Source organism: Lepus europaeus, chromosome 5 (genome assembly GCF_033115175.1).
Source record: "Lepus europaeus isolate LE1 chromosome 5, mLepTim1.pri, whole genome shotgun sequence".
NCBI classification, from domain to species: domain Eukaryota; kingdom Metazoa; phylum Chordata; class Mammalia; order Lagomorpha; family Leporidae; genus Lepus; species Lepus europaeus.
In genome coordinates, this window is record NC_084831.1 from 21,774,930 (window position 1) to 21,790,431 (window position 15,502).

General features: G+C 56.3%; 1 protein-coding gene across 2 annotated transcripts in view; it reads left to right on the forward strand.

Annotated features, from left to right (window-relative positions):
* The first annotated feature begins 5,690 nt into the window (after positions 1-5,690).
* Positions 5,691-15,502, forward strand: part of EPB41 (erythrocyte membrane protein band 4.1) — a 232,715-nt gene continuing 222,903 nt past the window's right edge. Inside the window, exon 1 of one of the 2 annotated variants that reach the window (XM_062190815.1) lies at positions 5,691-5,798. The gene's annotated coding sequence lies outside the window, so the exon portion shown is untranslated. Of the gene's footprint in view, positions 5,799-10,606; positions 10,625-15,502 lie in introns of those variants that run through there. The other variant, XM_062190804.1, reaches the window with a different exon arrangement.

The window sequence follows — 15,502 nt, forward strand, 5'->3', positions numbered from 1 at the left end:
GCTCTGACTGCGTATCCCACGTGTGTTCTATCTCCCCTACTAGACTGTAAGCTCCTTATGGGCAGGATCCATGTCTGAGTCATCTTTGTATCTCCCATAGCATCTTAGCAATAAATAGCTCTTGAATGGAAAAAAAGAAGAAGAAGAAGAAGAAGAAGAAGAAGAAGAAGAAGAAGAAGAAGAAGAAGAAGAAGAAGAAGAAGAAGAAGTGGATCAGCCAGGACTCAAACTGGCGAAGAAGAAGAAGAAGAAGAAGAAGAAGAAGAAGAAGAAGAAGAAGAAGAAGAAGAAGAAGAAGAAGAAGAAGAAGAAGAAGAAGAAGAAGAAGAAGAAGAAGAAGAAGAAGAAGAAGAGGAAGAGGAAGAGGAAGAGGAAGAGGAAGAGGAAGAGGAAGAAGAAGAAGAAGAAGAAGAAGAAGAAGAAGAAGAAGAAGAAGAAGAGGATCAGCCAGGACTCAAACTGGCGCCCATATGAGATGCTGGTGCCACAGGTGGTGGCTTTACCTTCTGTGCCACAGCACCGGCCCCAAGAATAATAATTTTTAAAAACACAAATTGTGTGTGTGTGTGTGTGTGTACTGTGGCACAGCGGGTTAAGCTGGTGCCTATGATGCCGGCATCCCATACAGGCACTGATTGAACTGGTCTACCTGGCACCCATATGGGATGCCGGCGTCACAGACACCGGCTTAACCCGCTGTGCCGCAGCACCGACCCCTGGAAGTCCACCTTTCATCACACCCCCTGCCTCCAAGCTGGCACTTGGCTCAAAGCTGCCTCTGTCCCAGGCTGAGAGACCCTAGAGCTGGACGGCTCAGCTCTGCGCCTCCCTGCCAGTGGCTCTGTGGCCGCTAGGTGGCAGCGGACACCATCTTTCCCTTGCCCGGGCGCTTGCTCCTTCCCTGTTCTCGGTCCCAAGTAGCCAGGGTCTCAGCGATCCCGAAAGCCTACCTCAGCGCTTTCCTGTTCTCCCACTTACAGGGAATTGCGCCCCAGCCCTGTCGTTTCCCGGCTGTGTGACAGCAGCAGATCGCTCTCTGTCTCCTTTTTACTCATCCATAAATCAGAGTTGTCTCACGGGAGCAGGTAGGCAAAGGCACTGGTAGGTGTAGAGGCCATCAGTCATTGGCAACCACAGCTGTTTCAGCAGGGCTCCCAGAGGTGGCTTCTGGGAAGAGGTTTTCCTGCCAGGATCGCCCCCCCACACACACACCCTACCCTTTCCCCCCAACGCTGCAGCAAACCGAGAGGAGCCCCTGGGCAATGGGGGTTTCAGAGCCTTGAACAGGTGCCTCCTATCTCCAGCGTGGGTCCCTCCCTGGCCTGGAGTATCTGGCTTGGCTTTATTTCCATCCCTGCCCATCCCCATCCCTACCTAGGCAGTCCCTGCAGCCTCCTGCCCATTTCGCTGCTCTCCCGGGGAACTTGCCCCAGGCTTCAGGTGAGTTCTCCTGGGTGAGGTCCCTGACCCACCGCCCACTAACTCTCACTTGCCCCTCACCCTCCTCCTAAAATGACTGCCAGACCCAGGTACAGCATGACTGACCCATTGACCATCACCAAACGTCCACCCCTCTGTGCCCTGACCTGACACTCAAGGCCTTCCACTACTTGGTCTCATGATTTACCCTGTGCTTCCAATGTGCCAGACCATTCTCTGTCCCCAAAGCACAGCTTTGCTAGCCTACCCCCAGGCCTTTGTGCCAACTGTTCTGTGCTGGAGTGCCCTGTGCCATTTCCACATAGTGAATTCATCCTCGAAAGCCTCTCTGGGGGGTGGGGTGCATTTACCCCAGCAGTTAAGATATCAGCACACTGCACTGCAGTGCCTGGGTGTGATTGAAACCCGGCCCTGCTAATGCAGGTGATGGCTCAAGTACTTGGGTCCCTGCTACCCATGTGGGAGACCTGGATGGAGTTCCCAACTCCTGGCAATAGCTCAGCCTTGGCCATTTGGGGAGTGAACAGGCAAAGGGAGCTTGCTCTGTCTTTCTCTCTTTAAAGGTTTATTTATTTGAAAGGTAGAGTGGGAGAGGTCTTCCATCCATTGGTTCACTTTCAAATGTTGTCAACAGATAGGGCTGGGTCAGGCTGAAGCCAGGAGCCAGGAACTCCATCTCAGTCTCCAACATGGGTGCCGGGGACTCAAGCACTTGGGCCATCATCTGCTTCCCGAGTGCATTGGCAGGGAGCTGGATCGGAAGCGAGTAGCCCGGACTCCAACTCAACTCAGATAGGAGATGCATGAGTCCCAAGCCACAGCCTGACCCACTATGCCACAATGCCCCCCGACCCCCCGCCTCTCAAATACATAAATAAAACTTAAAAAAGAAAAAAGTCTCGTTGGAAGGTCTCTTCCTGCAGGCAGCCTCCTCTAATTCCTCACATGGGAGCATTCTGTCTCTCAAATAAAGTTAGAGCCAAACATCAGACAGGATTGCTTTCCCCTCGCTGGGCTCTGGGTGCTCAGCTCCTCCAGAGCCCCCACCACACCCCAGGGGGCAGGAGTGTCCCTGGCCCATGGAGCACAGCTGGGTTGGGCAAGGCAGGCAGGGAGAGAGCTGAGGATGGACCTGCTTGGAAGAGGTCAGACACGCTGTAGGTGGGGTCAGGATTCAAACCTGCAACTGATTCCAGCCATGCCCCTGCCTCAGGCCTGTGTCTCCCCCTCTGATCTGCCACTCTCTTCCCCTTTCACATGTTCTGCTTTACTGAAGAAGCAAAGGCTCCCATACATATACACCCCCCTCCAGGCCTCTTTATCACCCAACCCAAGCCCAAGCGAAGCCACATGCCCAGGCCCTGGAGGGATAAGGACTTGGCTGGAGGCCCAGGCCTTCTCAGAGGCAGAAGGGGAGACACAAACAGGTTCTTCCCCCACTCCCCAGGCTTATCAGTCCCCCACAGGCCCCAGCCATCTGGGTGCTCGGCTGTCCCTGCACCCTCTGCAGCAGGGCTGTGCGACCTCCGGCGGTCACTCCTGCTCTCTGAGACACAGACCCTCTGCAGCACATTTTGGGCTATGAGGATTCAGGGGGAGGCAGCACGAGACTGCGTGCACGGCCAGAGCTGAGGAACCAGAGGCGCTCCCTACAGCAGAGGAGAGGGCTAGGACCTCGCTGGCAGAGGTAGTGGGCCCGGGACTGGGATCCAGGGGCCGGGGGCCGAAGTCCAGGCCGTGACAGCCCCCGCAACTCTTGCAGTGGCTGACAAGGCACAATCACCCACACAAGTGCACAAGTCACCTCCCCGAGAAACACGCACAGGTGCCTTAGTGACGAGGAGCTTTCTAGGTCCCCAAGGCTTGGGGCCTGGGGGGTAACCTGTGCATAGGACACAGAGAGACCTGGGCAGTCACATCCCGAGCGCACCCCCATCAGCACACACAAACACACGGAGAGAAACACGCAAGATCAGACGTTCCCACGCGCACAAACTCAGCAAGGCTGAGCCCTCTCTGGCCGCCCCATCATACACACAGGCTTATCAGGCTGGGGCAGCCTCCGGCCCTGCTGAGTCACCCGCAGGCAGCTCAGCCCAGCGGAGCCTGCCCAACAGGGGCGGGGCCTGCGCAGTTCTTCAGAATAACTCGGCCCACCCACGGCTGGGGTTTCCTTTCTCCAGCCCTTTGATTGAGTCATTGCGCCGAGGGGGTGGGGGAGGCAGCAGAGAGCTCGTGTTTGTAAAGGCCAAATGCAGGGGTTTCCAGCTGCTCTCTCCTGGGTACATGAATACACAGGGAGCAATTAAAAAATAGTACTAGACCCATTATAGAGTATTTGCATATATAGTTTCACAAACTCGCATAGAATCATCACACTGTGTCTATATAAAGTCAGTCCTATTAGTAATCCCATTTTATCCCAGAGGGGAAGTGGTTTGCCTTGCTTTTAACCTCTGGGCGATACCGCCTGGTGAGCAGGTGAGTATGTAGTTAAATGAAAGGTGTGTGAATCTGCTTGGGAGCCCGTGTGTGTGTGTGTGTGCACACGCGCGTGCCAGGTTTCCCTATGCGGTCACATGCCCAGAGACTGCCAGGTTCTCAAGTGTCCAGATTTCTGGTCAAGGAAGCTGGAGCTGCTGTGGCCCCCGAAGTGTGTCCCTTCTGTTAGGAGACATGTCCCAGATCTGGGGGCTCAGTCTGCTCCTCTTCTCCTGGACGACGCATTCCTCTTTGAAAGCGGGGACCCAGGCTCCGAAGCCTAAAACAGGAGCTGACTCAGAAAAGCCTGTAGGGAATTAAGAGTGACTTTTCACCCCTGTAACATCTATGATCACGGTAACTGCTAACACCTACTGGATGCTCGCCTGGGATTGGCTCTGGTCTTAGTGCTTAACATGGATTATTTCATTTACTGCTGTACGACTCTTAAAAAAAAGATTATTTATGTGAAAGAGTTGCACAGAGAGAGAGAGATCTTCCACGTGCTGGTTGGCTCTCAAGGCTGGGCCAGGCTGAAGCCAGGAGCCAGCAGCTTCTTCTGTGGTTCCCACACGGATGGCAGGAACCCAAACACTTGGGCCATTCTCCACTGCTTTTCCCAGGCCATCAGTAGGCAGTTGGATCAAAAGTGGAGCAGCCGGGATCCGAACCTGCGCCCATAGGGGATGCCGGCATGGCAGGTGCAGTGGTATAACCCGCTACACCACGATGCTGGCCCCGCTGTACACGCTTGGATGAGGCCTCTGCAGAGGCAGGAACTGAACCAGAGTAGCTTGCATCCTGTGACAGCAGTCTGATCAGCACATCTGATAGGAAGGTCACTAAACTCATAGGAAGTCACTCACCCTCTGGGGCCTGGCCCCCCTCTCTCCCCAACTCATCTCATCGGAAGAAGGGAAGACTCCGTGGCTCCCCAGCATGGAATATTCTATAGAGACCCTGCCATTCTGCGGTTCTCTACTCATTAAGTTTTCTCCCTTAGGAGCAGACTTGGCCTTCCTATGAGAGAGACTTCTGGTGTATCAGGATGGTTTGGAATGGAGAGGTCACCCTGGGTGGTGACTGGTGGCTTCCTGACATGGGCCTCACAGGAGCCAGCACAGGTCCGAAAGGAGATGGAAGGGAGGGTCTTGGGCCACCGGCCATGCAAGCCCCTTACAGCCTTGATCAGACGGATCGTCACGAGGGGAAATCGCGGGGACAGGCGGCGAGACAGAGGAGAATCAGAACCTGCATTTACCGAACACCTAACTGTGTGGCTGACTGGTGCGGCACTTTGCACACATCGTCGGTTCTCAGGAAAACACCGAGTTACCGTGGAGCAAACACATTCAGAGAACTGACCTGCTCAAGGTCACCCAGGCCGGGAGTGGTGGTCTCGCCAGGGTCCCTTCCCCAGATCCCCGACGACCAACCCCTGTTTCTACCTAGCACCCTTGGGGCAGCACCACGTGGCAAATTGCATCATGCTTTCGCCATATGACGTCAGACTGGCCACTCCAGACAATCCAGGAACTCCCTTCCCTTTCCTGCTCTGATTCCTTAGGTCGACCGGGGGCTGCCCGGGGGCTAGGCGTCCCTGCCGGCCCACACCTGCAGCCCCCGCCCCTTCCCGGTTGCGACACTCCCACTCCCTTGCCCGGGCCTGCCCGCCGCCGTGCCGATTGGCAGCTGCCGACGCCAATCAGAGGGCCTCCAGGCCCTGGGGCGGGGCGTCGCGGCAGAGTTGCCCTGTCAGTGCAGGTGGAGGCCCCCGGCGGGGCAAAGTGGCAGCAAGCTCTTAAAGGGCGAGAGCGGCGCGGAGCGAGCGCGCGGCCCGGCCCGGCCTGGCCAGGTCCCCTCCCCGTCCAGCCCAGGTGAGCCTGGACCGCCTTTGGGGGGCGACCCCCGGCCCCTGGGAATGACAGGGGGAGGGACAGAGGAGCCCACCCCCGAGGGCCTGGGCCGTCTTGGGAGGAGCGAGACAGGGTCAAAGGGCCCCTGGGTCCCAGGGTGCAAACTTGGGGTCCCAAGGGACACGGGCGTCTCGAAGTTGAAGGTGCGGGGCGGGGGTCTCGGCGTTAGGAGAGGGGGTCCGGGAGCTCGGGTGCGGAGATAGGCTGCGGCCGGTCCCGGTCCGGTCCGGGTCCTAGCGTGAGGGTCCCTGCGGAGCGGCGCAGCTCGAGGACGCCCCCCAACCCCGCCCTGCCCAGCTCCGCAGCGCTGGCCCGAGAGGGCAGAGGGCGCCCCGGGCCTGGAGCCCCGCGTCCCGCTCCGCCCTTACGTAACTGACTTTGAGTTTCCGGAGCCCGGGACCCGCGGCGGGGGCGCCGGGCTGCCCGCCAGGCTGGCCCTCGGGTGCCTGCCCGGCCCCGCACGCTCGCGCCCAGGCCTGGCCTCCCGGGAGGGCTCAGGTTCCTGTTCGCCGCCCTCGCTCGGTTCCCCGCGCCTCTCACCTCTCCCGTCTCTGCGGGTCTCTGTCCTCTGCCCTTCCGCACGAGTAGTGTCGCTGTCGCCTACACTTCCCGGCGGGCTCCGCCTCTTTGGTCGGACGCGACCCCCTTCCCTCCGGCGAGTTGGAGGGGGCGACTCTCCCGGACAGACCCCAGCCCGAGCTGGCCCGGAAGAGGCGCGGGGAGGACTGTCCTGGGAGGGTTGGGCAAGGTTATTCCAGGGCCCACGGTTTCCCTGGAGGGAGCAGCTGAACGCGACCCCTCCAGTTCCTGAAGAGGAGACTGGGAGAAAGCCTGGCCGGGGAGCCCCCGTGGGAGCTGCCTTGTGTCATGGCAGGGTCAGGCCTCTAGCTCCTGGAGGGGGTGGGGAGGGCGGGGTGGGGGGAGAGCTGTGGCCCAGAGCTGGACCCCTAGCCCAGGCTCCGCGGGCTCCACACCTGCACCCCCCCTGGAGGATGCACTTGGCAGGGAGCTGGGAGAGGTCAGAGTGGGGGCAGAGAAGTGACAGACACTGGAGTCACAACCTGCCACCAAGGCTGACACTTCGGAAATAACTCCTGTGCCCTGGAGTGGTAGTGCCTGCTGCTGTTGGTGCCTGGAGATAAGGTGTTACAGCGGTTGTGAGGTGGAAATTGTTAACTTCCAACACGGGGTGGGGGAGGGGGCCTTTGCAGAGGCACTGGAAGGGTCGGGAAGAAGGGGAGCCGGAGGCTGGGGGTGGGGGTGGGGATGGGAGGGGACATCCCAGTGTCCTCCAGGCTTTGCGTGACCCAGGACTGGGTCTGAATCCCCACCCTGCCACCTCCTTGCTCTGTGACCTTGCCTGAGTCACTTTAGCTTTCTGAGCCCCGGCTTCTCCCTTAGTCCATAACCTGGACCTCAGAGCCATTAGCGGAAGCAAATGAGGCCCTGAGTATGCAGCAACCCGAAGGGAGGCTGGTCTGAGAGCAGCCAGGGGGGTGCTCCAGGCAGAGATGGAGTGGGGAAGCCCTGAGGTTTCCCCTGTGTAGACGGGAGAGTTGGGCTGGGCCTGCCAGCTCCCAGCGTTGTAGGGTGTGGGTGGAGTGCCTGGGTGTGTGGGTGGCATTCGGCGAGGCCAGGCGGCTCCACACCCACTGTCTCCCGATCAGCCCAGTCCTGTGCCACCTAGACCAGGCTGGCCTCCCTCCTGTAGGCCCCTGGTGCCAAGAGAAGCTCCCAGGGCTCCTAGGCTGCCCCAGCCCCTAGAGCAGTGGGGGCGGGGCCCTGGTGGAGCAGGGCCTGCACCCTCTCTGCAGAGTGGACCCTGGCCAGGAGCCTGGCTGGCTGGGCAGGAATGTCCCAGCCTGGCTAGGAAGATGCTGACGCTGTGCAGGCTTGTGGAGGCCCCGAGCTCGGCTGGTTGGAACCGAGCCCAGCTGATGGGACCTGGGCTGTGGGGTGAGACAGAGGCTGGGGTAGGGGTTGGGGGGCGGGGGAGATGCAAGGAGAGAATCCAGGAGGGGAAGCCGGACCAGACGGACCAGAGGAGTGAGACCAGAAGACGCTCCACTCGGTGGTTCCCTAGGCCTTTCCCCAGTACCAGCTGTGCACCACATTACAAGGTGTGCGGCCACAGAGCTCAGCCGGATACTCACAAAGAGCCGTGGAGAGGTCACGGTGGCCTGAGGTTTGTTGAGGGGGAGCGTTGCAGAGGAGCGCTGTATGACAGCCCCCTGGCGGGGATGAGTTAAGAATTTCCCCAGGGCTCAAGATTCTGGTGTTTGTTAAAGGGGACTGCGTTCCACCCCTTTGCAGCCTGTGGACCAGGAACTTTTCTGCCTGGGCCTCAGTTTTCCTTTCTGTGAGATGGGGAGGGGAGGTAAGCCTAGAGCCTGCTGTTCTGGGCTTGTGGTCTCTAATCCTCATTAGAGCTCCTGCCTGCTAAGCAGCTGCTGTGCATGGCTTTCGACCGTGAGCCTTTAGCCTTAACTCATTCGGTTCTCACTGCCTCCCGAGCGAAGAAGCAGCATCCCTGTCTTGTGGGAGTCCAGGGAGGTGAATCAGCTCACCCAAGACACACAGCCAGAAAGTAGCCAAGCTGGGATTTGAACTCAGGTCCAACTCCAAAGCCCAGATGATGAGAGAAACAGCTCCTACCCCATGGGTACTGAGGTGCCCCCCATTGCTCAGCCCTCACCTGGGGAACTCCCTGACCCCTGCGGAGCAAACCCTGAGCCCTGGGGTGTTCAGGCTGGGTGGGAGCAGGTTGTTCTGCAGGCACGGGGTGCCCACCTGGCCCAGTGTCGATGGAAGGGGCAGAGGGAGCGGTCTGCAGGTCAGGGCCCACCAGGGTTTCCCCAGAGGGCCAGCCTCACCAACTACGGCCCAGGTTAGGGAGCTGCACCCTGGAAGGCGATCTTGGTTATATGGCCAACTGTGGGCCTCAGTTTCCCCATCTGTAAAATGGACTTCAGTGAGTGCAGCCATTCGTTGATACTTGGGTTAGTTAGTTAGGTCCGTGATGAGACCAAAGCACTGGTGGCAGTGACTGAGCCTGTGGAGGGAGAGTCTGGGCCAGGAACAGCGTGGATCCCAGCCTGGCTGTTTGTAAACCACAATTTCAGATGAAGGGACTGAGGTTAGAAGTCCCAGAGCCGTGTCTGGGGCTGCGCATCTGGTCCCGCGGGAACTGAGCGGGGAAAGTCCGTGCCAGCCCTGGAGAACAGCGGCCTGCCGATGCCAGCCGGACCTGGCTTGGCTTAAGCAGGCTTGGGGACGTGAAGCGACTCCCCAGGGACACAGAGAGGAAGGCGTCCCTTTGCCTCCTGTCCTCATCTTGGACATGGGCATAGCAGCAATGTTGCGTTTATGCTCCCTGAGTTACCCTGAAGGTCGCAGGAGATGAAGGGTTTGCAGAAGCAGGTGAGGACGCGGGTTTCAGTCCAGAGCCACCATTCGGTGTGTGTTTGTGGGGAGGGGCACTTCTGGTAGCCCCTGGGGAAGCGGCCCGGAGAATAACACCCCCACTTATTACAGAGTCCCCATGGGCCAGGCACTGTGCTCAGAACCTGACTCCTTGGTGTCTCCTCTGAGCCTGCGGCCACCTTGTCACTGAGCTGATGGCCCACGTGGAGCCGCTCTGCAATGGTAGTAGCTCTCCCTTGAGACCACTAGACTGTGGGCCAAACGTTGTTCACAAAGCTCATGGAAAATGGAATGAAAAGACAAGTTTATTTTGGTGCAAAAAAATTTCTGAAATCCATGCATAATACACATTTTCCCTTGAGCTTTTTTTTTTTTTTTTTTAAGATTTTATTTATTTATTTGAGAGGTGGAGTTACAAAGAGAGGTCTTCCATCCACTGGTTCACTCCCCAAATGGCCACTGAGCTAGGCAGGTCCAAAGCCAGGAGCCAGGAGCTTCTTTGAGGACTCCCACATGAGTGCAGGGGCCCAAGCACTTGGGCCATCTTGTACTGTTTTCCCAGGCTATAACCAGAGAGCTGGATCAGAAGTGGAGCAGGTGGGACTCGAACCAGTGCTCATAGGGGATACCAGTGCTGCAGATGAAGGCTTAGCCTGCTATTCCACAGCACTGGCCCTTCCCTGAGCTTTTTAAAGACCCCCTTGGATGTGTAGATTTCAAAAATTTTTTGCACCAAAATAAACTTGTCTTTTAATTTTATTTTCCAAGAACTTTTTGAGAAAACTCTTGTATCAAGTCATATAATCCTCACACCAACTTGCAAGGCGGATACTAATACTGTACCCATTTTATAGATGAATACATGAGGCATAGAGAAGTTAAAAAACGGGCCCGATGTCACAGACAGTTGACCCAGGATTTGATTGAACCCAGGGTCTTAAATCTCCTTCTTGAAGTCTCACCACCATTGGAATTCAATAATTATTTCTGTGCGATTGCCCTTCACTGTGCTGTGGGCTCCACAAGGGCAGGGTCCATGTCTGTGGCTCCCCAGCATCGGGCACACAGAGGATGCTCAGTTTGTCCCCAGGGACAGGACTCTGCTGCCTCCAGGGCACAGGATGCATGGGTCGCTCCTGGGGGTGAGGAGGGTATCTGCCCCAGGAGGGCCTCGGAGGCTGAGGGTGGAAAGGGTTCTCCCTGGCCCAAGTCCCCAAGTCCCAGCTGCAGAGGGGGCCCGGAGCGTGTTGGTTGGCTGTACTGTGTGTCTCACTCCTGTCCTTTGCTTCCTCCCATGTGCGACGGTGGTGATGACTCCATGGCCTCTCCACATCTGGCTGTGTGACCTCGGTGGCTGCTTCTGGGTGAGTACTGGTTTGACTTGATGAGGGTCACCTGAGCTCGATTCTACCACATGTCCTGTGGTCCTGAGGTGGCCTGGGAGTGGACAGCCCTTTCTAGGTGCCTGGTGCTCTGAGTATGACTTTTGGGTCACAGAGTGGAGTGCACAGGTCTTTGGGGGGCAGACTGGCCTGCGATAGAACCCTTGTTGTGCGACTTCCTGATGAGTACACATCTGCAGAATGGGAGTGTTCACACCTAACAGACTCAAGTCTATTTTGCTCTTTTACTTCAGTGGGCCGTACGAGGACAGGGGATTTTGTTCATCTGTTCTCTACTGTATCTCCATACCTTGGATATAGTGGCACATAGTTAGTGCTTGGTAAATTGTTTCTGGGATCTTTGAAGGAATTTATTGAGCATTTGCTATGCACCTATCAGTATGCTTTGTATTGGATTAAATGCACAATGAATATGAGATGCCCAGCATAGCGTCCTCTATTTGCTTATTAGATTGTGAATTTCTTGGGGGTCAGGGCCGTGTTAAAGTGGCTCTGGGTCCTCTTAACCGAGTGAGGGGCAAGCACTAATTAGGCATCAGATAGCACAGAGACAGGCCAAGGCCCAGGACTTCCTGGGGAAGGAGTGAGAGTCTCTGGGTTTCACTGGAAGAGAGAAGCAGTTGGGAAGGGGTGGGGCCTGGTGGGGGAAGGGTGTGGAGGGGCTCTGCCTCCCAGTGTGCTAGTTCCCCTTCATCTGCAGCTTTGCTTTTGTGATTTCAGTTATCCATGTCAATCACAGTCTGAAGTTATTAGATGGAAAATTCTGGAAGTAAACAATTCCTAAGTTTTACATTCCAAGTAATGCAAGGAAATCTTGTGCCGGCTTGCTGTGTCCCACCTGGGTTGTGAGCGGCCCTGTGTCTAGCGTGTGCAGGCTGTGGACACTTTGCCTGCCAGTCACATAGTAGCTGTCTGGGTTACCAGGTCCACTGTTGTGGGGTGGGTGAGCTTGTGTTCTTGTTATTCTTTTTTTTTTTTTTTAATTTTATTGATTTATTTGAGAGATAGAGGTACAGACAGTGAGAGGGAGACAAAGAGTAAGGTCTTCCATCTGCTGATTCACTCCCCAAATGGCTGCAATGGCCGAAGCTGAGCTGAAATGAAGCCAGGAGCCAGGAGCTTCTTCCAGGTCTTCCTTGCAGGTACAGGGGCTTAAGTGCTTGGGCCATCTTCCACTGCTATCCCAGGCCATAGCAGAGAGCTGGATCAGAAGAGGAGCAGCCGGGACTAGAACCACAGCCCATATGGGATGTGGTGCTGCAGCGCCAGCCTCTCTCCTGTTACTCTAATAACGGCCTCAGTAATTGTTCTACTTTACTGTTAGCTACTGCTGATAGAAGGTATGTGTGTATATCCAGTGGGGGTCCTGGCACACATGCCCCACAGGTCAGAGGAGACTGCTGCCCTCGCAGCTCCCCAGGGGCAGCTCTGTCGCCACTGTCCTGGCTGTGTGCTCTTGGGCAAGTCATGAACTTCTCTGAGTCTCAGAGACCTCGCCTGTGACACACACATCATCACGTGCTCTCACAGGGTGCCACGAGAAGTGCCCAGCATGGGGCTTCCTTTGGTAACTTTTGCTTTCCCCTCAGCTCTGGGCTTGTTCTGTGACAGCACTAAGGAAAACGCCTCTCTCTCTCTTTAAAATTTTATTTATTTTATTTTATCTTATTTGAAAGGCAGAGTTACAGAGAGAGAGAGAGAGAGAGAGAGAGAGATCGATCTTCCATCTGCTGGTTCACTCCCTAAATGACTGCAATAGCTAGGGCTGGGCCAGGCCAAAACTAGGAGCCAGGAGCTTCTTCTGGGTCTCCCATACAGGTGCAGGAGCCCAAGCACTTGGGCCATCTTCTACTGCTTCCCCAGGCCATAGCAGAGAGCTGGATCAGAAGTGGAGCAGCCAGAACTCAAACTGGTACCCATATGGGATGCTGGCACTGAAGGTGCTGGCCCCAATTCCTCTCTATTTGCCTTCTTCCTCTCACTTTTAGCTTCCCACTCAGCCAGAACTAGAGTCCAGAGGCAGGAGCCCTTGAACTCCCCAGCAGGCTGGCGAGGCCCTGAGGATCTCTGGTCATTACATGTGTCATTGCCATCTATCAGCTGGGCTGGTTGTTTTATCTAAAATTATCTCCTATACTCCTACCCGTAATTCTCTGAGGTATGAGTTCCTGGGGTGTTCGTTGGAGAAATGAATTTACACACACACACACACACACACGACACTGCCCCCCCCCCCCAGGCCTGGTGCTCTAACAGTTTTGAAGAGGGGAGATGATAGAAGGCAGAAGGCAGGACAGCAGAGCAGCTGGGGTCAGACAGGCCTGGCTGTGAGCCCTGTGTCTATTGCTTGCTAGTTGTGTGACCTTAGGTGACTGTTGAATCTCTCAGACTCTCAGTTTTCTTATCTGTAAAATGAAGATAATACAAGAACCTACCTACCTCCCCAGGGTTCTTGTGAGAATTACATAATGAGGCACCTGGTGAGCACTCAATGAATGGTAGTAGTGATTGTTGTAATTATAACGATCAGTATTATTTGGGGATTATAAAGCTGTCTCTCTCAGGACACTAATCAGGTCTGGGAGGGAACTGCTGGGGACAGGTGGAAAGCAACCTGGTGTGACAGGTTCCAGAAGGCACCTGTGGGGTGCAGGGAGGGAGGCCGTCTCGCGGAAGTGAGAAGGTGCCTCCCTTCCTGGTTGTCTTCTTGTCCTGTGTCCAGTGTGTGCCAGGCCCTGCGCTGGGCAGGGGGCAAAGAGCTGAATCTGTGTTGCTGGGAGCTTGGAGCATGGTTGGGGAGAAGGGCTGAGAAAGCAGCAAGATTGCTGCTGTGTGTCTTAGGCAGAGACCAGGGGGAAGGACATTGGCAGTGGAAGCAAGTGCACGTACCATGGTCCGGAGCCATGACCTGCACTTGGGGGAAGGCAGGTGCCTCATTATGTAATTCTCACAAGAACCCTGGGGAAGGCAGCTGGAAAGATGGGCTCAGAATTAGGGGGGCTTGACCCACACAATGGGAAGCCACTGGACAGGGAGCTGGAAGGGGCAGGGGCAGGAGCAACTGTCCAGCTGAGAGATGCCAAGGTCTTAGGGCTGAGGCTGTGCCATGGGCTGAGGAACACTGGGCAGGCATGAGGTCTGTGTAGGGGGCAGAGCCAGCAGGACGTGATAATGGACTGTGGCGGGCAGGCAGGAGAGGATGGAGGGAAGAGTGAGATCCTGGGGTCTCTGACCAAGGTGCGTATCTGGGAGGGGGAGCCAGAGCTGAGTGAGGGGTAAAAGCCCCTCACCTGCTCCTTGCCACCTTCCCCTGCAGCAGCCCGGGCAGCAGCTCCCCACTCAGCAGCTGTGTTGAGCTGGACACCCAGGGCAAGGCCTCAGGCCACAAGGACCCATGGCTCCCGCTCCTGTCTTGGGTGTTCCTTGGGGTGACTCTGATGGGCCTGGCAGGGTGCAGCGCTCTTTGAGGTGCGGGCCTGGCAGGAGCTGTGTGGTGCTGAGGAGCCAGGCCACTGACTGCCTGGGTGACTTCACGGCCCACTCCTGCTCTCTTGCCTGTCTCCTTTTCTTGGGAGTGAGGACAAGGAAACCTGTTGGAGTGGGTATTGTGGCACATTGGGTTAAACCATTGCTTGGGACACCTACGTCCCGTATCAGAGTGCTGGCTTGAGCCTTGGCTTCTCTGCTTCCAATCCAGCTTCTTGCGAATGCATCCAGGGAGACAGCAGATGATGGCCAAGCTACTTGGGCCTCTGCCACCCATGCTGGTGATCCCGATGGAGTTCCCAGCTCCTGGCTTTGGCCTGATCCAGCCCTGGCTGTTGTGGGCATTTTGGAAATGAACAGTGGTTTTAAGATACTCTCTCTCTCTCTCTCGCTCTCTCTCTCTCTCTATGCCTTTCGAGTAGATAAAGACAAATAAACATTAAAAAAAAAAAAAAAGAAAACCTGTTCTGCCTGCCTTGAAGATTCAACGATACAGCGCAGCTAGAGACAAACAACATTTATTAAGCTGCCTTGTAAGATTCTGGGGACACAAAGGTGACTCAGACAGAGTTCCTGCTCCTCAGGTGCAGAGTGAGCCCAGGGGAGCAGCTGGTTAACTCTTCATAGGCATCAGGGGAAAAGAGAGCTAAGCTCGGCCCAGCACTGTGGCGCAGTGGGTTAAGCTGCTGCGTATGACGCAAGCATCCCATAGGGGCGCCAGTCCGTGTCCCTGCTGTTTCACTTCTGATCCAGCTCCCTGCTAACGCGCCTGGGAAGGCAGTGGAAGATGGCCCAAGTGTCTAGGCTCCTGCCACCACAAGGAAGACCCAAACGGAGTTCCTGGCTCCTGCCTGGCCCAGCCCTGGCTGTTGTAGCCATTTTCAGGAGTGAACCAGCAGATGGAAGATCTCTCTCTCTCTCTCTCTGTCTCTCCCTCTCTCTGTAACTCTGCCTTCCAAGTAAATAAATAAGCTTTCAGGAGAAGAGAGAGCGAGCTGAGCTGAGTTTGAAGGATGAATAAGAGCTCTCTAGGTGATCAGTGGAGGGAACAACCTTCTAGGTACAGGGAACGGCACGTGCAAGGACTCAGGCACTGCTGTTGGGTATGGCTGGAACATAAAGGGAGGTGCAGGCTTGGAGGCCAGCCGGGAAGCAGGGCCCACATCATGGCCGCTGGCTCCCTTCCTTCCTGCACCCTCAAAGTTGACTCTTCCTCCTTCCCACCCTGCTCCCTCCCGTTCTCCCTTCCTCTCATTCCCTCCCCAACCCCCAAGTCAGACCCAGTTCCCTCCCCCACCCCCAAGTCAGACCCGGTGCTGCCTCTCTCGGGAGTCAACACCCTGTGTTCCCTGC